The 24336-nt window shown below is 32.7% G+C and overlaps 1 protein-coding gene and 1 long non-coding RNA gene across 12 annotated transcripts in view; one reads left to right on the top strand and one right to left on the bottom strand.

The window, feature by feature from the left end:
* The window catches only part of LOC136033171 (GRB10-interacting GYF protein 2-like), a 461255-nt gene that overhangs the window by 275709 nt on the left and 161210 nt on the right, over positions 1–24336 (bottom strand). The window lies entirely within an intron of this gene.
* Positions 2869–22395, top strand: LOC136033159 (uncharacterized). Its single transcript, XR_010618866.1, has 4 exons — positions 2869–2933; positions 7015–7128; positions 8931–9034; positions 22279–22395. It is a non-coding gene; the product is annotated as an uncharacterized LOC136033159 (long non-coding RNA).

The raw sequence follows: 24336 nt of genomic DNA on the forward strand, positions 1-24336 counted from the left end.
ATGTGTCAATGCTATGTTTATGCCAAATTCGTTTAAGTATTTCCCCCAAAATAGGTACAGAAGGCAAAAAAGGAAACTTTTAGACACATTTCATTCTGAAGTACGTGAAACTGCAATAATCCTATTGTTACGTTTAATGCGTCTATTTTTATTATTTTATCAAAGAATTAAAATGGGTAACTACTACAAAATAAAATATCCCTCAAATACAGCAATTCAGAATGTAAAAACTACTGGGAACAGATTCTGAAAGCTCTATCCACCGTGAAATCACAACCCCTCGTTTCACTGAAATACGGTGGCACGAATGAAAATTAAAATACCTATCACTGTGTCTAGGCTTTATATGCAGGTTTTAACAGAGTCAATGAAAAGATTTGCTAACAAAGGACAGAAGGATGTCCCCATAGCCAAACCAAACACCTGTTTTTAAAAATTCAATTCTAAGACCAATTCAATTCTAAGATCAATTCATTTACAAGGATAACCAGCATCATAATGACATCAACATCCAAAATAGCAATTATCACATCTTGTATCAAATCATATCTTTGGACTTTTTCACATTACAATTCGAATACATGGAAACCCAATAAAAATATAGATAATTAAAGTCTATTCCAATGTAAAATCAACAAAAATCTAAAATCAAAAATTTGTTAAATCAACAAATGCTCTTAAAAAGTTGCACACAGGAATCAGTGATTCCTAAATCATGTGGAATCAATACCCATTTTGTAATTGAAAATAAATCAAAATTAAAAAACAAACTAAGCCTCAGGCCTTTAATTCACGTGACTTCAGAGCAAAAACACAGACGTTTTAAGTTGTCCAAAGACTTAAGTTTTGTCGAAAACCTTTTTAGGAACAACCTTCCATCTGACATTTTTTCTGAAAATTAAGAAAATGGCCGTTAGATCTTTCCACCATGATTCCCATTTGTCAAAGGTTCGTTTGGCTGATAAGTCCAACAGACTTTTGTTTAATAAGTTCCAGGATTCGGATTTTTTTTTGTCCTCGTTTTGTCTGGGTAGGGCTGCTAGGATTTCGTCATCTAAACCTCTTAGTTGTCAACAAGAGGCAGTTTTGTCGAAGGAATTTCAATTCTGTTTTCCAACACCATTTTCTTATTCAAAAATAATTTCAAAGGTGGAGTAAAGAATTATTGCTTCTATTGATTAGGTTGAGGCTCCTCGGGAACTTAGGTTAAAGATTGTAAGCAAACTAAACACTAAACACTTTTAATATGAGCAAAATTGAAAATTATATAAAAAAATGACATTAAAATACTTTCTGATTTGAAAAAGGAGAATGTCCTTACTATTAATATAGCAGATAAAGACAATACCATTGTAATTATGGACACTAATGATTATGATCGGAAAATGGATGCGACTGTTTCCTATTATATTACTTGCAAAAACTGGATTTTGATCCTACGGGGAAGTATATAAAGTCAATAAGAAAGGAATTGGAGTTTCTGAAAAATAATTTACACATTACCCCACTATTTTATAATAAATTTTATCCAAGAGGTTCTTCCACACGCAAGATCTATGGTCTACCCAAAATTCATAAGACAGGAGTTTCCCTCCGTCCCATTGTATCAACTTTCTCGTCACATGTTATAAAATTAGGAAATTGGTCATCGATGGCATTGTGTCCTCACTTAGGAAAATTACCAACATATTTAAAAAATTTGTCTAATCTTACTAATAAGCTGAAAAATTTTACATTGGAGGAAAAGTCAATTCTCTGTAATTTTGATGTGATTTCCACGTATTCAAATTGTAGTGTGAAAAAGTGCGAAGATATATTAAGGATTAAAATACAAAAGTACTTTGATTTGATGCAAGATGTTACCATGGCTAGTTTGGATATTGATGTCACTAGGAAGTTGGTTATCCTTGTAAATGAATATTCTCTTTATTTGGGTTTTAGAGGTGAAGTTTACAAACATGTGTTTAACGCTTACCAAAGCTTGTGTAATATTTTTAATCCTCATGTAAAATTTTTGTAAATATCCTTAATTTTTAATGAAGTCGACCAAGAATATGCAATCTGCATAATGAGACATACTTGTGTGTATTTAAGCATCAGGTGTAAAAGAGAGCACATTGAGCTAAACACTTTTGAGTCGGTCAACGCAAAAAAAAACAAGTACTGAAAAACAAACAAATAAATTACTGGTAATCAGGAAAGATTAAAGTTTTCAAATTTTCCAAGATGTTTTAAAAAGTTTCAAGAACTATAAAACTTAGAGGATGAAAAGCAGATAAGTAAAAGTTTGCTCTCTTGTCAACCTCAGTAAGTAAATCAACACCTTAACCTTCTCTAAACGATGGGGTAATTGTTTTTAGATCAGTGCTAAGTTGGGAATCCGCTCACTTGTGAACTATTTAAATTCAACCACTAAATTCTGTAAACTAAGTATAATACTGTGGTTTTGTGTTCCTAGTCCAGGAACCTTGCTGGAACCTTTCTATGTATCTGAAGCTACATATTGCTTCTGAAGCCGTTTTATTATAAAGCTTTATCTGAAGCTTATGTTTTCAATTAAATAAAGATTGTTATATATTTGTTGATATTGTTTTGTTAATATTATTTTTAAGTTTTTAATTATTTGCGCGTGCAACGATAGTTCTTGCAAAGCCTTATAAAAACTAATCTCTTTTGCCCAAGAATCCCTATATTTTTAGTAATTCCAACCTGTTAAAATAGACTAAAATATCAGGTCTTCTGTTTGAGAAAATTCAAATAGTTCTAAATATGTATTTGCATTTTTTGTTGGTATATATGCTTATGTATTTTTGTGGTAGCATTTCATCTGTATGAGCTTTGAGATAAGTTTTGTTTTTTTTTTGTCGAGACAAATGCGGAGCAAGAACCGATTGAAACTGGACAGCGAAACGATCTTTCGAGGACTGGAAAAGGTATGGTTACGTTAAAGTTTGGCGTATCGTTTGTTGAAGCACCACGATGTTACTAGATATTACCAGTTTTCTTTACACTTACTAAAATGTTCGTTTAGTAGAAAGAAGATACCGGTACTTTAGATGATAATACTCAAGAAGTACATATCACGGTCTTCGCTTGCACACCTCATATGTTGAAAAATGACAGTTTTTCAGAACAAGAAAGGAAACTCATTACGCTACTTCTTCTGTCGGTTTTAAATAAAATGATAGTTTAGGATAGTAAAAAAATGGTCCAAATATGCTGGTGCTTCTCAAAATGCTTTTGAAAAATATTTACTTAGATAATTAATACATACAAGAAATAGGTCAATTGAGTGCGTATTTTACAAGGTATGTGTACAAGACATCAGTCACACTTCTCTTCATAAAACAAATGTGCAATTTATTCCTTTTGAACAAGAAGGAATAAGTGAAGGAATTTTGAACAAGAAGGAATTATATAAGTACCTGAAATAAGCCACTTAAACCACTTGGAGGTTAGTTTTAGTGTAATAACTCAGGAATCAAAAGTAAAATACATCGCTTGCCTGTAACCATTTTGTCAGGTCTTTGAATTATAACTTCTTAGATAGGTTAGGGGTGGGCAAAGCGTTTTGAATTGCAAAATGCAGAACATCACTAAACTACCTGGAACTATACAAATGGTGAACGGAAGGTGTTGACTAAATTTAAAACAGGATCTCGTGTCAAAGCTCCTAAGAATTTAGGTTTTGTAATTCTTGTTGCTATGCGTTCTTCAATTCAGTTTTATTGATAGAAAAAAAATGCAGAGAAGCCGATATCTTTTTGTTGCTTTTTTCTTCTAAGAACGCCTCAAGTCTAACGCCTAATATGTTATAGTGCGGGAAACATACGTCAGAGTTTTGTTTACTATAGATATACTTAGAGAAAAAGCTGAAATGAAAGGTAATATAAAAATCATAGCTTTGTTTTACTTTTTAATTTTCTTGGCCTTCAAGCAATTATGCAAAATTCCTTGAGAGACTTGCCAACTCTGCCTAAGGGTTTGAATATAAAATTTTCAGGAATATTGAGGGTAGAAGGCGAACAGAATCACAATACACCATCTACATGCAGATTGTCTAAAGGGCGCATGAGCAATATCTTAGGAATGGTTTGGTATGTGAAGTTTAAACTTACAGGGCTTGTTGTGGGGGATATTGAACTAACCAAAAGGCAATATTTACATTCTAATACTACTGCCTCTGCTCATACTACTCCTACTACTATTGTAAGTACTGTTACTACTGCTGCTACAGCTACTATTATTAATTCTTCTACTGCAACTACTACTTCTGCTAATATTACTGTTGCTACTGTACTACTGCTAGTAAAGCTAAGCCAACCACTATTGATTCTACTGCTACTACTACTATTACTAATGTTGCTACTACTGTTGCTAGTGGGGAAAAATTATTAAGGCGAATAAATGTGGGAAAACTAAAACAGTATTGAACTAAATCAAAACCCACTATTCGCAAAAAAGTGGATGTATCAGTAATGCTTCAGGAACCGTATATGTTTTTAAGCTGAAACTGTCAGCGTGTATTAAGAGGTATATTGAAGAAAAGCAAAGGTGCTATGTGCATACTACTTTTGGTACTAAGACTAATGCTACTACGCAAGCTAAGGGTAATAAAGATAAGCCTATAAAGAATATTTTGGCGGATCTTGAACTAAATCAAAACGATCTCTAAGCATGTATATTGTCAGCAGGCTGACAGAAAAATATCTCAAGAACAGATTAAATATTAAGTTGAATGTTTTGGGTAAATTGGGGAGGATTTATAACTATCCAAAAGGAACTGTGTATATAATATTAAGGCTACTATTGCGATAGCTGTATCTAATGACGCTAAGGGTATTAAGGTGAAACTCTTAGGGAACGTCTAGGGGTTGTTTCAATTAAACGAATGAAACTATATGCATGAAGGTTTTCAAAAGGGTACATAAGCAATATCTTGGGTAGTGCAGCGCTATTATAGACGGCAATAACTTTGAAACTTCTATAGGAATTAATCTAATAGGTAGTTGAAAGTTCCTGGGAGTCAACATTGATTGGAAGCCAGGCAGACCTCTTTCCAACTCAATTAATTTTTAAAACCAAAAACAATCAAAATTTTTTTGCTAACCATTTAATTCAGCATAGCGAAATGGCTTAGTAGCAATGACTCTAAGGATATTTGGTGTGTCAACCCCCCGCAGTTATGCAATTCTTCCATTATGCTTTAAAACAAAATTTTCGTTGAAACATCAATAAAATGGCACTGTATGTATGTATTGCATAACATACATTAGGTGTCTTGTATGTTATATTAGGTTATATTAGGGTTATGTATGTTATACATTAGGTGTCTTGTATATTAGGTGTCTTAAATAAGACACCTAAGCAATACTGCAAGAATGACTGAGGGTAACAATTTGAAATTTTCAAGGCTACTGCTATTACTACTCCTGCTCTTACAATATAACTAAACAAAAATAGTATAGGCTTATCTATGTTGTCAAAGAACACAGATGAAATTTTCTGGAAAAATAGCAATTTTCATGTCAACTTGTCAACTTGACAAGGTCAACTTTCTGGTCAACTTGAGAAGATGTAAAACTAAATTAAACAAAAGTATATGTGTCTAGATTTTAAAAAGGGTGTATTTTGTTAAAAATTATTGAAATTTTTCTCAAACATACAGATAGCAGAAAAAAGCTATGGATTCTTAAAAAAAAGAAAAATTTTGAAACATTGTTTTTTATTCATGAAAAAGATTATGTCAATAACAAACGAAAAGAAATAAAAAAAAAAATTAACAAGCTTTTCCAAAGAAAAGCAAAGTTATATAATCTTCCAAGCGTAAAACTGCCACAGATCACCAACAATAAATAAATGAAACCTAAAACGAACAGAACTTACAATAAATAACCGAGTCAAACTCAAAATGAGCAGAAATTAACATGATTAGGGCTGACACCCCCAATACATTGCGAAGACAAGATTTAATTTACACTTTACTGAATATATATACTGCTTGTCCATGGATTGTTCTTTGTGGTTGAATGTATATGGCTATGCTGTTTGACCAATGTGATTGTATGGATGAGTAGGGTTAAGGCCTTATTCCAGTGCTGATCTATACTAATCACTAATATAGGAAAACAGTCTTCCTTTTCTCCTTCTGTCTTCCTATCTTTTTTTTTTTTTTTAAGTGTTTGTGCTGTTGCATTGGTAATTTTTCATATATATATATATATGAATATATACATATACTGATTTTTATTCCTTAAAATCTTAATAATTTTTGGTGTATAAATTGAAAGTGCAAAATATTGAAGATCCATTTTGTTCAATAAAGATTTCAATCAGAATAACCAATTGAAAAAGGGGTAGGGACTAAGTTTTCAGCAAGAAAACTGATGAGTTAAGGCAAACAATGATTCAAAAAAGTAGATTGAACTTCGTTGTTGAGCCCCTATCCGACAACAAAAAGCAGACTTCAGTAAAACCCCTTCTCCACCACGTTTTAGTGGATCGCTTAAGACCTAATTTCTTAGTTTTGTAGTGTCAATAGCAAAGTAATACGTTTCAATATCAAGTAGAGATAATAAGAAAGAACAAAAAAGGAAAGAATACTAAAATCCCAAACTAAGACTAATGGGAGATTTTATTTACTGTATATTTTAAGTATATTGTTCTTACAAGTTTCTTACCTTTCTACTATCAGTGGATACAGCTTCCTTAAGACTGTAGTTACTTATCTTGAATAACTTAAAAAAAAAAAGAGAGAGAGAGAGAGAGAGAGAGAGAGAGAGAGAGAGAGAGAGAGAGAGAGAGAGAGAGAGAGAGAGAGAGAGAGAGAGAGAGAGAGAGAGAGAGAGAGAGAGAGAGAGAGAATGAAGTCCCCTTTTCATTTCAGATTTTACAGGCACACTGGAATACAAATTATTTGTTTTTGTAATTAACTTCTCAGTAAACATTTTATAACCCAGCCATTTGGCCAATATTCTTGTTAAAACTTACCGCTTTGAATTGTTTTCGTTATAGGCATGTTTATTCGTGTCACTGAGACTGAATTTAGTGGTAAAAGATGCTACCTAGATGGGATAAATGCAAAACAGTCCAAGGATCTACAGGCTAACCTTTCGCTACTCCAGCCAGGTCAGATTCAAATCATGGAAGTTGATATTGATAATCCATACGTCTGGCAGGTTAAAGGCATGACAGTTTTACAATTTTTCAATTCCTTTTTCAATGAGCTTCATGAAGCCAAAATTGTTGCTTATAGTTCAAATGTACAGCAAGATACAATGTACCACCAGGTACCCAGTGGAACAACAATCTGGACATTGGAGAGTTTGAAAATATAAGCCTATGTGTTGATATGGCAATAATTTTATAATTACTAAATGTAATATTTGAGAATTAAAATATAAACTGACTATGTAAATTGGACCTTAGTTAGTGCGATGAAACGAAGCCAGTATTAATTTTCTGATTTTATTTCGGAGTCAATTAATAAAAGCATGGCAAACAAAAATCATTAAAAAAACACAAAAACTAAGAAAACTGGTGGAAAATGCAAAAACAAAAACGTCAGAATGCAAAACCGTCCGCTATTGAATAATTAAACTGGGAAATGCAAGTTTAAAACTTACAAAATAGTGAGGGTGGTCCAGTTCCAAAGGGGGCCCACCACCTTAATCTCGGTCCGGACACTTTAGAAACTTCTTCAAGACACAGATGTTTGTTACATAATAGGAAATATTTTCTTCAAGATATAAGAGCTTCTTACTTAATAGGGTGTAGTTTATTTATGCAAATGCTTTCTTTGGTTGTTACATAATGGAGTATTGTTTACTTATGCAAATGATTTTTTTGGATGTTACGTAATACGACTTGTCAGAGTCCGCTAGTCAAACAGGGGAGTCCCCCTGTAAAAAAAATTTATCATGGTCCAATATATGTGAAGATGACGCAATCTTACGCGACTTGTTGTTATGTAATGCGGGGTTCTTTTCTTCAAGACATAGGGGCTTGTTACATAATATCGATTGTTTTGCTTAAAGATTCAGATGATTGTTACATAAAAAAAACCCAGCAAGGGCTTTAAAAAACCTTCACGGCCCCTCCCAAGTAAGGACATGGTCCAAATCAATAATAGTCCAATATTTTCCTGCTTCACACCCAGAGAACCTTTTGTTGTTGACAAACAAAGGATTTATAAATCTTTGTTAAAAGAACAAAGAAAGGAATCTGAAAGAGACAAACGAGTCTTTGACCAGTAAATGAAAAGAGTAGAACAAAAATCTAACGAACATTTCGTCTGTATAAAACAAGACGTCTTCAGCATTGAAGGAATAAAAAAAAAGAAAAAAAAAACAAAAAAAAAACCACATAGAATCTAAAACCAAAACAAAATAATATAAATTAAAAATGTACAAATTGGGACTTCTGGAGTAGAAAAGTGTTTTTTTTTTTGTTTTTTTTTTACAAAAACTGCCCAATCCTCAGTAACTTTACCTTAGTACCATAAAGGTAAAGATATAGTAAAGAAAAATAACTTGTCTCTGAGGATGCTTGAATTATGTAAGCTTTTATTGGTTTTGACAAGAATTTTGAAAAAAACTAGATTTCAGCTGGGGGGGGGGGGGTACACCCAGGCTCTGGACGGCCAGTTGCCCCCCTACCCGATAGAAAATTTGGCCCCTGCTTGCATACATACTAAAGTCTAATGAATATCCCTACAAAGTCTTGAGGCCCCTGTAATTTGGAAATTTGACCATTAGTTTGCAGAAAGTTATTTATCAAAACAATTTATTCTTACAAGGTCTTATATGCGTGAGAACTAAAGTTGGGTAAGCATCCACTCTACCCTGAATCCACGCTCAACTTCTTCAAAGCTACAGTTCATAGGTAAGCTTGAAATGACTTTTTAATAAAAGTTTCTTTACCTTTTTCAGTAAGATCAGCAGTTTCACAGACGTGGGGACAGGCAATGGAAGTACGAGAGTGTTCTCCATTATCAAATATATAGCTGGACACGACTCATCTCATATGTGTTTCTGTGAGTTTCTATATATTTCTATATTTTGTTCAAATAGGTTAGTAGTTTCACGGTCATAATGACAGGCAATGGAAGCACCAGAGTATTTTCCATAATCCTAAAAAACAGAAGAGTCTTACAAAGGTATTTTTGGACTTACAAAAAAAAATATGTCTTCTAAAAAACTTTTAGAAATGGATGAAAAAGTTGCAAGTATAATATCTTTGATTTTTACTGATCATTGATTGTATTATTGTATTTTCTAGAGAAATCAATTCTTGAATTGTCATGAAAATTTGTCTGTTTGATTTTCAAAACAGGGGGAGACACCTCTTGAAAGCTATATAATTTTAAAGAAAATCCTGCCACCCAATTAAGAATATTAGAAAATCTTTATGTACTTCTGCCATTACATTACAAAATGTGGAAATATGTATTTTTTTTATCTAGAAAGAGAACCCGGATGTGTGTTTTCATTTTTTTTTCGGAGGTGATTGTGTAGAAGGAATAGTCCTAGAAAAGTTCTGTTGCCGCTTATAGGTGACAAAAAAGGTTGGAGGTTGGATATTCCCCCATAGTTTCTGGGGAAAGGGTTGTCAGATACGCAATTTACTTTTTCACATACAGTGCTTACAACTGGGAAACCTATGGATTGCTTGGGGTGGTTGTATTCCAAGGGGAGAATTGCCCATGGTGAGAAATTTCCAGGTTAAATTTTAACACTGGGGGTAGTTGCAAAAATTTCTATATGAAATTCTACTTATCTAGACTTTCTTTCTCTTCGTACACTCAAATTTGCACGTGGAGTTGTTGCAGGAGAAATATTTAAAGCCATTGGAATTTTACCAACGAAGACCACACTGCCTTTCCATAACAAACAAATACAACGTAGAGACAATAGGGAAAAATTTTTCAAGACAATTAAAATTATTTATGTAGATATTTTGGCCCTATGTCCAAGGGCCGTCTTCAGTACAATACAAGAATAAGAGAGAAACTATATATATATATAAAAGAACTTACATTAAATTGTGAGAATTAAAACTGATTAGTTAAAAACACTTATTAAAACATTAAAAAAAAAATATAGCCCTAGCATCCTTACTTCAGCGAAGTTCAACCAGGACCGGCGAAAAGAATGAAACGAAGAAATATAAACTCATTCAAACTAAAGAGAACAAAATGATTAGATGCAATTTCTTAAAGCTAATCTTGCTTGTTTAGCAGCCTGTCTCAAAGGCCTTTTCGTAGTTGGTTCAGTACTATTATAAATTGGTTTAGTAAAATATTTTGTTAGATCATTTTTAATTAAATTTGAGTATAAAGAATTTAGTGAGTATTCCCCCAAGTCCCTGTTCAAAGAAATATTTTTATTTATTTTGAGATTAATTTCAATTGATTCTCGAACCACCTGTTTTATTCCCAAATCATTACTAATGAGTGAAGAGTTTTCAAAAAGTATCATGTGGGACAGATTATTAAATATATGCCAACCTAGAGCAGAATCAAAGGAGTTGTTGGAATTATTTGAAATTAAGGCCTTGTGTATGTCATTTTTATGCTATTGTAACCTTTTGTCTAGATTCTGATCGGTCCTGCCGACATATTATTTTCCGCAATCACAGGGTATTTGATGGACCCCTCTTTGGCGAGTAACTGGGGTCTTATCTTTACCCGAATTTAAGAAATTGATGATTTTAAAATTATTAGTAAAAACTACGTACAGATTATTTTTTGTGCAAATATTTTTTAATTTTGTTGTAATCTTTGGGATATACGGAAGATAGACAATATTTGAGGGCTTATCAGTAGCCTCACATTGTGAAGTATCTTCTTCGATTTTACAAGAATGTCTTTTTATTCTACGGCTAATTATTTTATTTACAAAAGGAATGGGGTATCCATTACCAAAAAGAATATCTCTGATAAAATTTATTTCTGCATTTATATATGAATGGGAGCAAATATTTAGGGCACGATCAACGAGGGAAGTTACAACTGCTCTTTTAACTTGTGGGGGGTGATTTGAATTAAAGTGAAGATATCTATTGTTTTGTGTTGGCTTTCGATATCTAGTAAAATCCAGTTCATCAGCATTACGAATAATTAATACATCTAAAAACGGTAGTTTATTTTCAATTTCAACTTCAAGGGTGAACTGCAAATTTCGATCATAAGTGTTAAGATGATCTAAGAAGCCCCGAAGTTCAGCTTCCCCATAATTCCAAAGTGAAATTACGTCATCCATATAACGACCCCAATAGACATGTTTTAGAAAATAAGAATTCAATGCCCAATTCTCAAGATTCTCGACGTAAATATTTGCTAGTAGCCCGGATAAAGGTGCCCCCATGGGTAACCCATTTTTTTGCTGATAAAAAGAATCGCGAAATTGAAAATACATAGAAAACTTATTACAAATTTTAACAAGAGTCATTAAAACTTCACAATCAATTCCTGTCGCTGAAGTGTCGATCAAGTGGTAATTTTCTTCTATTTTGTTTTTTAATAATTCCTCTGAAATAGTTAAATCTATATTTGTATACATGGAAACAATGTCGAAACTACTAACTATTGTGTTTTCTGAAATACTTGTGTTGCTAAGTTTTTTAACCAAATCTGCCGAGTTATGAATATAGGAATTTTGAGAATACAATAAAGGTTTTAAAGCTGCACAAAAGCCATTTTCCAATATTGGCAGCGGGAGCTTTAGTACAAGCTACAATAGGTCTTAAGGGAATACCCTGTTTATGTATTTTTGGTAAACCGTAGAGTTTAGGACAGAAACTACCACGGGGAAAAAATTTATTGTATAGTTGTGGGGTGATTTTACCATTTTGTTTTAGCTGCTTTAATTCATTTATAATATTATTAGTGAACTGATCAGTAGGATCATGAGTTATTGTTTGATATGTAATTGTGTCATTTAAATGCGAAAGAATTTTGTTGTCATAGTCTGTTGTATTCATGACAACAAGTGAATTGCTTTTGTCTGCTTTAGTTATTATAATAGAAGGATCTTTTCGGAGATTAGATAGTATTTTTATGTCATGCAAATTTTCCGGTGTGAAATTGGTAGGAGGCTTAAACTTTTTTTGGCTATTATAGAGGATATTTATTAGACCAGATCTAACTTCATCCGGGTTAGAGACAGAAGGATAGTGTTTATGCAAAGCGGACTCTAGAGAGGAAACTATATCTGCCACAGGAACCTGTTTCGGTAGAAATTTGGACCTTTTTCTAGTGTTTCAATTTCCTGGGGTTCCAATGTTTTAGAAGAGAGGTTAACGATAGCAGGCCCAGGAGTGAATCTTGCAGAGTAAATACGGTTTCTCATCGAAGATTCATTTCGTAAGCCTTCCAATTTTTATAGAGGCGTTCCTTGGACAAGCGAAAATCGTGGCTAAACAAATTCCTTTCTAATCTAACAACTTGAGCAAAATCAACGGTGGACAGGTTTTCCAGCAAAAAAGTTTCCAACGATTTTGTCTCTGAAGAAATAATATGTCGTTTCTTTTTTTTGTCCTTAATAATATGGACTAGGGTTTTTAACTGTAGTGTATGGGCAAATTGCGCTTCTTTTCGGGTATTTAAATGTAATTTATATCTTAAAGACTTGGGAATAAGGTTTTCATTTCTACAGGATTCTAAAAATTTTTGTTGATTGATAATATTAGCATGTTTTTTACCTAGACTAATAAAATAAAAGATATCATAGGTCAACTGCTCCCCATAAGCTAGACGAAAATAGCGACGAAGACCACACTGCCTTTCCATAACAAACAAATACAACGTAGAGACAATAGGGAAAAATTTTTCAAGACAATGAAAATTATTTATGTAGATATTTCGGCCCTATGTCCAAGGGCCGTCTTCAGTACAATACAAGAATAAGAGAGAAACTATATATATATGTATATATATAAAAGAACTTACATCAAATTGTGAGAATTAAAACTGATTAGTAAAAAACACTTATTAAAACATTAAAAAAAAAAAAAAATATAGCCCTAGCATCCTTACTTCAGCGAAGTTCAACCAGGATTGGCGAAAAGAATGAAACGAAGAAATATAAACTCATTCAAACTAAAGAGAACAAAATGATTAGATGCAATTTCTTAAAGCTAATCTTGCTTGTTTAGCAGCCTGTCTCAAAGGCCTTTTCGTAGTTGGTTCAGTACTATTATAAATTGGTTTAGTAAAATATTTTGTTAGATCATTTTTAATTAAATTTGAGTATAAAGAATTTAGTGAGTATTCCCCCAAGTCCCTGTTCAAAGAAATATTTTTATTTATTTTGAGATTAATTTCAATTGATTCTCGAACCACCTGTTTTATTCCCAAATCATTACTAATGAGTGAAGAGTTTTCAAAAAGTATCATGTGGGACGGATTATTAAATATATGCCAACCTAGAGCAGAATCAAAGGAGTTGTTGGAATTATTTGAAATTAAGGCCTTGTCTATGTCATTTTTATGCTGTTGTAACCTTTTGTCTAGATTCTGATGGGTCCTGCCGACATAGTATTTTCCGCAATCACACGGTATTTGATAGACCCCTCTTTGGTGAGTAACTGGGGTTTTATCTTTACCCGAATTTAAGAAATTGATGATTTTAAAATTATTAGTAAAAACTACGTACAGATTATATTTTGTGCAAATATTTTTTAATTTTGTTGTAATCTTTGGGATATACGGAAGATAGACAATATTTGAGGGCTTATCAGTAGCCTCACATTGTGAAGTATCTTCTTCGATTTTAAAAGAATGTCTTTTTATTCTACGGCTAATTATTTCATTTACAAAAGGAATGGGGTATCCATTACCAAAAAAAATATTTCTGATAAAATTTATTTCTTCATTTATATATGAATGGGAGCCAATATTTAGGGCACGATCAATGAGGGAAGTTACAACTGCTCTTTTAACTTGTGGGGGGTGATTTGAATTAAAGGAAAATACTATGTCGGTAGGACCCATCAGAATCAGGGCCGAAATATCTACATAAATAATTTTCATTGTCTTGAAAAATTTTTCCCTATTGTTTCTACGTTGTATTTGTTTGTATTGGAATTTTCATGAAAATTATTCAGTGGGTGGAATTTTTTTCTGGGATTGGTTCTTCGTGGGAGAAATTTTTTCAAGGGAGAAATTCTACATAGGGAAATTTTGCTTGTAAGCAACTTTCCATTAGAAGGGTTGAAATTTCTGGGGAGAAAATTGAACGAAGGGGGATTTCCAGTATGATTTTTAAAACCGATTATAATTGTTTTTCAAATGAAAGTATGCTAAGGAGAATTTTTCAGGTAGAATTGTCCCCAAGAAATTTTCCAGGGATTTTCAGTGATGATCGAATTATCCAAGGAGAATTCTATGGTGAGGGATATTTTACGTTAGATGAACTTTCTATGGAGGAATTTCCGGTAGGGGAAAGAGCTGGATCATGTAATTGCTTGAGAATCGATCAGAAATTAAAAAAAAATTCAACTAAAAGTAAGGATCAACATTAAAACTGTAAACAAACAGAAATTATTTCAAGCATAAGGGTGTTATTCCTTCCTTTTGACTTTTGTTCCGATTCTTTAAAAACAACCCCTTAAACACAAGGGCTGCTTATTCAGAATAAAAAGCTTTTTAGAAGTATTAGCAAACTTTAGTGTGAAGAATAAGGTATTGTGGAGTGGGCAACACCCCTAATCTATGGAATAATTTGTGGTCTGTTTTAGTTTCCATGTTGTTCCTTACTTTCAATTGAAAGAGCTTGTTTGTTATGTTTTTTTGTAAGGAGAGGTGAACCAAATTTTTAAAATCCACAAAATTCTTTGAAAAAATCTAGACATTGAGAACCTGCACTTAGAATTAATAACTTTAGCTGGTATAGCACATACAAAAACAAGGGGCGGATCTAGATGAATATCTTGGGGTGGCCATTGGACCAAGGGCGCCAATGAGATTCGAGCGTAATGATAGGTGAGGGCGTAGATAACGCTTTCGTCAGACCAGTTCGTTTGTGTGAACTTGGCTGGTGCTGATGTAAAATGAAAAAGAAACCTCTTTGAAAGCCAATACTATTTTCCTATAGCAGTAAAATGCATATTAACAACAGGGTAGATTCTTTTATGAATAAATTACTATGGCTTCATTGAGACTTTTTGAATGAGGAGGCCTGACTAATTTTTCTTTCTTTAGAGCTTGATAAAAAATTAATTAACAGGGAAACCTCTAATTTCTAAGAGTAGAAATACAGCTGTTTTTACAAGATACCTTGATCTGCCACAAGATTCCAACATTTTCTGCAAAGAGATTGAAAACCAGCCGCACGCCTGGTTGCTGTGGAATATCTGAGGAGCACTTCAACTGTGTGGGTCCTGACTTGTTGCGTTGGCAGCTAGAAAATTTTTTGAAGATGTTCCACGACATGCAAAGGAATATATGGTTTTTATAAACATGTAGGTGTTGTTATTTGGAACTCAATTCCAGAGAGTGTTAGGTGTTCTGAAAATCTTATGTTATTTAAAGTAAGAATAAAAAATTATTTTTTGAATAAATTATAAATTATATTGTTTAAATTTTTATCCCTTTTTTTTCTTTTTTTATGATGAGAGATGGCTGTTTAGAGATTGTATAGTGTTTCGTCTTTTTTTTTTTTTTTTTTTTTTTTTTTTTTTTTTTTGTTTCTTTGATTTTGAATGAATAGTTATTATTTATTTGTTGTAGTTTGCTGCTGAACAGGGACATTTTGGGTCCCTAAATTGAGCAGTATATTATTGATTGTAAGTGCAATTTTTGTAATTTTTATTTGATGAAATTTGATGAAATAAAAAATAAACGCATACTTGTGTCAAGGGCTCCTTTTTTCGAGGATTCTTTATTCGGAAATGGAACCAAAACATGGAATGGATTGTGTCCCCCACTGTCGCAGCTAATTTTTTTTTCAAAAAGGAAAGTATTTATATTATGATGTTTGTTACAAACCCTAACCTTACAGTGGCAGGGTTTAATGCCCAAATATATTTAAAGTTCCTAATTTCTTTGAAAACCATACAAATCTAATAATGATACAGAAAAATATAATATATTAGTGTGAATAGATATTTTATTATTTCTTAAACCACATTGGCCTGCCATAACATAAAGAAAGAAACCGATCAAAAATGGTTTTTTTTTAACCCCATTCAGTATTTTCATTTGGCCTTTAAAAACTCCACTTTTGATCGTTTTCTTTCTGTATGAGATATTTTACATTGAAATAACGTCATGTCCACTATCACATAACATTGTAATGTAAAATGGGTCCATTTTCTACTATTGCCATTCTAGATATACCTTACTCTTACAATCGCAGGCCAGTAGAATGCTCGTTAATTCATTTGATTTCATGTTCCATCCATCTTACAGCTGGCAATGTAGTAGCCATTTGAAGTTTTATTTTTAGCAGGAGAATCACATTAATGTAATATCTTGATCTTTTACACCCCCCCCTTCTTTAATCTGAAATGTAAACTAGAAGAAAGACCAATTTACCGATTCCTGAAATCATTTTCTAATCCTTGTTTGAATTGCAAACTACAAAAAAGATCGGTGTTTCTTACGGGTGGGAACTTGAGAGTAAGGGATAATAGCCCATACTAGCTCTTAATAGCCCTACATTTTATAGTTTATAACCTAAAAACGTAATGTCTCTTTCCTTTAAAGTTTCTTAAAAACACATAGATTTATATAAAAATAAATTCTATTGAAATGCGAAAAATATTCTCAAAAATACGTCCTGTGTAGAGATACAGCGTTTTCTTCTGATGACATTGTTCACTTCAGAAATGCATGGTCTTCAATGTTTTGCCTTATCTCAATTTAGGGCGTTTTGCGGAGAAAAAGTCAAAATGCTGTTTAAACACGTGCTTTAATAATTTCTAACTTAACCCATTAGTGTCCAAAGTAATGCCTAACACAGTAGCAGCTAGGGCAAATTTTAAGCGTCCCTCAAACTGTCATAAGTATCAGAGGAGTTCTCAAATTTTTTCTGACTTGAATTTGGTTTGGTTTGGTCTTTGAATTTTTTTTTAAATATGGAAAAATGTAAGTTTTTAAAGCTATCTGTTTCTAATGGAATATCAGGGAAGGTAAGTGGTGGAAACCTCTTGTTTTAGAGTTTTGTTGTTTTATAATCACTACTCTTCGAATCTATGAAACATTTGCACCAAAATGTCTACAAATAGAGGATGCAGTATCAATTAGCCAAAAGTGTTCCCAACCGGGAAATTTGGGCGTTTCACAGACCCAAAATTTTCCACATGCTTTGTAGCAGGCAATCACTTCTGTTTTGCAGATGGGTCCCAAGAAATGTGCTTCTATAAAAAAAACAGTAGCTATGGTAGACGAAATAATATACGATGAGGTAGGCATTGATATGGTCATTATCTATTTATCCCCCATAATTTCAGGGTAATAACAAAAATATATGGAGTAAAATCAGGGTAATCAACCAGGTAATCAAAATCAGGGTGACGAAAGGGAGGGAGGCAAGGGCAATAAAAAATTTAATAGTCTCCCAGGTTGTCTTGCACGGACGATAGAGCTTGAGATAATTGAAACTTGTGAATCAGCCAGCCAAAGTTGACCTCATCAATCTGGGTAGTTTCCAACTTCCACATTATGTTCAGCTAACATAGATTACGTTCCACTAGGACTTCGGCATAGGACGACAGTATTCTACAATGCATCTTACTACAGTCAGGCAGCTCAATAAGATAAGGCATCTGAATCCCCAAATCCCACTCGGCAAACTCAAATATCCAAAACATTTTCGAAATCCCCCTTTATAATGTGTCTTCCCTCCCGTGACCCATCCTTATCATACCGCTATCAATTACTTACGGAAACCGTACCCTAAATCGACGAGTTCTTAAGAAAGAGAATAAAAAAAAATCTGCCAAAAAAAGAAAAAAGGAAAGCACAACAAGATAAAGATCTAGCAAGCAAGTTTAATTATGATTAATTATAAAATTTTATTATATATTATTTTGTTTATTATAATTTTATTATTTATTATATATTTTATTATATATGAATAAATGATTAGTTTTTGCCTGAAAACGAGGTTGATCTTGTAATTTTATGAAAAAACGATTTGTATTTGTATTTCATGTTTAAATCTCTAAGAGATCAAGAGCAAAATTTTGGGCTGTGGGGTCACTGGACCAAGGGTGCCAATGTGACTCAAGGTGGGCACCAAATTGAAAAGTTTATTTTAAAAAAGATTAAAAAAGAAAAAAGAACGGAATAAGGGCGCCAGAAATATCTTGGGGGAAGGGTCACTCCTTCCGACCCTGTGGATCTGATCTTGGCCTAAATTGCTTTTAACTCTTTCATTCATCTAATTTCATCCAAATTAGCTATATAATTGAAATAAATAGATAGATTTATCACACAAAACCCTATTAGGTCATTTGCTATTTAATTAATCCCAAAACTAAAATTAAGGATTGTTTTAGGGGGAGGGGCAAGGGTTGTTAAAAATTATCCTCCTTAACACAAATTAATGTTGTAAATTGCCTCATCACACCCCCTTCATTAATGCCCAGAACCTGTACCCTAAATCGATGGGCTCTTAAGAAAGAGAATTAAATAAAAAAAGTAATTTTTTTAGCCTAAAGTAAGGAGCGACATTAAAACTTAAAACGAACAGAAATTACTCCGTATATGAAATGAGTTGTCCCCTCCACAATCCCTCGCTCTTTATGCTAAAGCTTTTAATTGGTTTAAAAAGTAGAATTGTGGCAAAGAGTCAAACTTTAGCGTACAGAGCGAGGGATTGTGGAGGGGACAACTCATTTCATATACGGAGTAATTTCTGTTCGTTTTAAGTTTGAATGTCGCTCCTTACTTTAGGCTAAAAAAATTATTTTTTTTTATTTAATTTCTGAACGTTTTTGAATTAATGCATGTTTGGTTTTGGCTCTCCGCACATAAATTATTACAATGAAATTTGTATATTAATTCTTTTTTTGGCTAAATGGCTTTCTCTTAGTTTTGATCAGACGATTTTGAGAAATAAGGGGTGGAGAAGGAGGCCTAGTTGCCCTCTAATTTTTCGGTTACTTAAAAAGGCAACTAGAACTTTTAATTTTTAATGAACGTTTTTATTAGTAAAAAATATACCTAACTTAAGAATTAACTTACGTAACAAACTTTCATAACCTTATATTTTTATTATGTATACGAGGGGGTTCGTACCCTCGTTAATACCTAGCTCTTTATAGTAAATCGTAAGTTTTGTCCCAATTCCTTAAGAATGACCCCTGAATCAGAAAGGCCGTAGAATAAATAGTTGAAATTACTAAAAATACTTTAGCATAAAGAGCAAGGTATTTATCTCCTCCTAAATACCTCGCTCTTTATGCTGAAGTATTTCTAGAGCCCCTTATATACGTAATAATCTCTGTTCGTTTTAAGTTTCAATGCTACTTCTTCCTTTCATTTGAAAAAACGTTTTCATGTTTATTTTTCATTGTTTTCTTATAGTAATGCTAGAGAATCCTGCGCCTTGTCATTGAATTTTTCTTCCCCCATGACAGATTCCTCCAAGGAAAGATCCTCCAACAAAGCCCCCCCCCCCCCTCAGCCCCACCCCCAAACAAAATAAAATCCCCCTGAAAACGTCTGTACACTTCCCAATAGCCATTACTATATGTAAACACTGGTCAAAGTTTGTAACTTGCAGCCCCTCCCCAAGGGATTGTGGGGGAGTAAGTCATCCCCAAAGACATAGTTTTTATGGTTTTTGACTATGCTGAACAAAATGGCTATCTCAAAATTTTGATCCGTTGACTTTGAGAAAAAAATGAGCGTGGGAGGGGGCCAAGATGCCCTCCAATTTTTTTGGTCACTTAAAAAGGGCACTAGAACTTTTCATTTTCGTTAGAATGAGCCCTCTTGCGACATTCTAGGACCACTTGGTCCATACGATGACCCCTGGGGAAAAGAAAAAAAAAATCAAAAAAAAACAAACAAATTAACACGCACCCGTGATTTGTCTTCTGGCAAAAAATTACAAAATTCCACATTTTTGTAGATAGGAAACTTCTACAGTACGGTTCTCTGATACGCTGAATCTGATGGTGTCATTTTCGTTAAGATCCTAAGACTTTTAGGGGTTGTTTCCTCCTATTTTCCTAAATAAGGCAAATTTTCTCAGGCTTGTAACTTTTGATGGGTAAGACTAAACTTGATGAAACTTATATATTTAAAATCACCATTAAAATGCGATTCTTTTGATGTAGCTATTGATATCAAAGTTCAATTTTTTAGAGTTTTGGTTACTATTGAGCCGGGTCGCTCCTTACTACAGTTCGTTACCACGAACTGTTTGATAAAAAAAATGTGCCAAAAAAGAAAAAAGAATGCACAATATTAAGATGAACATCTAGCAAGCAAGTTTAATCATATGATTAATTTTTCCTGAAAACGAGGTTTATCTTATAATTTTATGACGAAATGATTCGTAAACTTATCGTACGAGCACTTTCATGTTTTGATCTTGAACAGATCAAGAGCAAAATCTTGGGCCTGGGGACCACTGGACCAAGGATGCCAATGTGACTCAAGGTGGGCACCAAACTGACAAGTTCATTTTAAAACAGATTTAAAAGAAGAAAGAAAATGGAATAAAGGTGCCAGAAGTGTCTTGGGGGGAGGGTCGCCCCCTCCGAACCCATGGATCTGTCCCTGGCCAAAATTGCTTTTAGCTCTTTCATTCATCTAATTTCAACCAAATTAGCTATATAGTTAAAATAAATAGATAGATAGATTTATTGACACGAAAGCCCTAATGGGCCATTCACTATTTAATTAGTCACAATACTAAAATTAAGGTCTTTTTAGTATGGAGGGGATTTGTTAATAGTCAAAACCTACTTTTCGATTTCCGGGTATTTTCGGATATTTTACCAAAATATCTGGAAATATCCTTCGATCCCCTTGCACATTTAACCATTAGTCTTCGTCTCTTATCCATTCTATGCTCGTGTCCAGAATTTTGTTTTTATCCATTTTGAACTTTTAGCTACAAAGCCACTTTTCAATCTGTCATTGTGAATAGACAAATAAATATAACTTCCTGTGTTACCGAACGTTTAACACAAAGAAAAGCTGATTCTTCATCAACATGTGTTTCCATGTTCATAAAATAGGGGGAAAGCTTAATGTTCATAGAAGAATTCTTGCAGGAAGCAATGATTTTTATGCCAATTTCGCAGATATATACAGAACCGGCTGAAGGTAAATAATTTGCTTCGTTTTATGTTTCAACTTTGCTTTTTACATTCATAGGAAAGCTTTGTTTTTTGTTGTTGATTGGGTAAATCAGCTACGAATAATTGATCAAATTGACAAGTTTACTTAAAAAAGATTTTTGAAAAAGAACGGACTGTGAATGAGGGTGCCAGAAAAATCCTGGGGGAGGCATAATGCCCCCTGCCCCCCTGGATCTACCCCTGTATAAAATGCAAAAGAAAATAACAATAAATAGACTCGACTCCCAGTTTTTATTTATTATTTTTTGTTGCAGGTATCCTTCTTCGTGTCAAGGAATGTCCCTGAGGTTCTTCTTACACGAAATCTCACTTAGAAAGATTAGAACAATACTGCATAAGAAAATTGCACCACTGTTTGGTTTTTTTTTCCAAATATTATTTTTTTCAAATTCCAGTCTCAAATCCAGTTGGTATTCTTGCAATTTGCCAACTCCAATGACAACCATTGAAATTTATGGATTTATGGAATTGGAATTTATGGCTTTAGAATTTTTTTTTTTTAAGAAAAGAGTACGGAGCCAAAATTGTTGCTCACTGTTTTGATTCTGAGACAGATATGGGAAATTGGGCCTTTGAGGTTGACAAATTATAAAGCAATGTCTTGATGAAATCATTCACGATGTCAATCGACAAAGTAGTATCTTTCTTTGTTGTTTTATTATCAGTTATGTTAAAAAATTAACTATAAAACTAATTGAACCAGTTGGAAATCCTCAAAGCTTTAAATAGTAAATGATATCCTTGCTAGCAGTCGTAAAACAATTTTTTAAGTTTTGACCATAAAAAATGGCAACTTTAGATTATTGTCGAAAATCAATTACTATGTTAAACTGACCATTTTTATAGAAGAGAAAAACCACAAAAAAATGAAAAAAAAAATGCTTCATTTGTTTATAGGATGCAGTTATCTGAATTTATCGATGCCAATAAATATATACTTGAATTGTCTTGCAGGATTGCTTGGCGCCATGAAGGAAAAAGAGAAAATCCATACATTATTAACAGAACAAGAAATAATTTTTAAAAACATGTTTTTGTCCTGCCTTTGCTTCATAAATATATATACGTACCTATAAGGTAATTCTTATTTGCTCTTTAAATTATCTCGTAGCCTACTTTCAGTTTCAGTTAATATGTGTCAATATTTCAAGAGAAATTTTATTGGCTTGGTTTTAATATTCTGTGCGAAATTGCTTTGTATGTAGAAGCCTCAGTATCTCTTGATTTTTCTGTTTGTTCTCAACAAGAACCTCCAAATATTGAGTTTTTGCGCGTTTAACAGCTGTCTTGCTTTACACTTCAAAAATGATTGCTTAGTTTTGCTCGACAACACACGTAAAACTGATTAGTATCATAGGGAAACTATAAAAAAATCTTGACCTTAAAACTGATGGATACTATGGAATAAACTGATCAGTTCTTCCATGCTACAGGTGGGTATTTGAGCGTTTCCCCGTGCTTTTGAAAGGGTTCTTAGTTAATCCACTTCGTAAATTCCTTCAAGTTAGTAGTTAGTTTGTCTAAGACTACAGTAAGGTTCACTTGTTTTTTTGCCGGATTTGACACGTTGGTAAAAAAAAAGTCAGTTATATTTTTTACGCTAGCTGCTGATTATTCCCCAGACCCAGTTACGCATGAGAAATGAGTTTTGGTTAACCATCTTAACATTTATATTTGACTCTCGTCACCCTCTAAAGATATGTGTATAAAACTGGTGCCACAGATCTTTGATACTGTGGGCCAATTTCTGTGGCACTTACTCCCCATGGATAGTAGCCATACTTGTCGTAGCTTTAGCACCAGACAAATACTGGCTGGGGCAGTACTCATAGAATATGTTGCCCGTAAATAAGAAACCACAAGAGACCACGATCGCCTAGTACTCACATAAGTGCCAGTGCTAGCCCTGTACTACTTACTCATATGGATATAGAAGACTCATACAAAATACTCTTGGATCTTAACAGGATTAACTTCAAGATAAAGAACTGGTAAATATGGTACTTTTTCTACATTTTGGTTATGAGCATTTGGGATGCCCACTATACGATTGATTTCGCAAGCAATCCAGGACAATATTGGTGCACAGTTTCGTTTATTTCAAATTTATCTTGTCTACCAAAAAAGTAATTGGTACCCATACTGCTAAATATGGAAGGGCTATGTCTAATAAAAAGAGCTCTTTCAGCCACAAAGATTACTTTTCACCCTACTTTTCAAGTTATATCTGATTACTGAGGCTACTAGTCTACTTGGCAAGTGAAGAAGGTACACTGTCAACATTGTATCCATATCCACGACAAAATATACAAAATCTGACATAGGGCTTATTTTTATTTTTAATGAAATCTCTTGATAGAGTAACACAGTAAACAATTAAGTAAACAATTAACAGATGTATTTTGCTAGCTCGCAATGCTATTTCATTCCGAAAGTCAAATTGATTTCTTTATTTCTTGATTTCATCTAATTTTGATATATACATATATATATATATATATATATATATATATATATATATATATATATATACATATATATGCATATATATATATATATATATATATATATATATATATATATATATATATATATATATATATATATATATATATATATATATATATATATATATATATATATATATATATATTTATACATATATGAATCTATGTATATGTATAATTTTTCAGTTTTTTTAGTTTTTCCTTATTTAGTTTTTTTCTTTTTTAGTTTTTTTTTTTTAATTTTTTTTTCATTTTTAGTTTTTCTTTTTTTAGTTTCTTCTTTTTTCAAATTTTTTCTTTTTTAGTTTTTCTTTTTAGTTTTTTCATTTTTTTCATTTTTTTTTTAGTTTTCTTTTAGTGTTTTTTTTTATTTTTTTGAGTTTTTTTCAGTTTTCTTTTCCTTTTTTATAGAAGACTGTGTAACAGACGGACATACACTACATTTCTATATAGATGTATGTATATATATATATATATATATATATATATATATGTATAATTCCTT

This window comes from Artemia franciscana, chromosome 11 (genome assembly GCF_032884065.1).
Source record: "Artemia franciscana chromosome 11, ASM3288406v1, whole genome shotgun sequence".
NCBI classification, from domain to species: Eukaryota; Metazoa; Arthropoda; class Branchiopoda; order Anostraca; family Artemiidae; genus Artemia; species Artemia franciscana.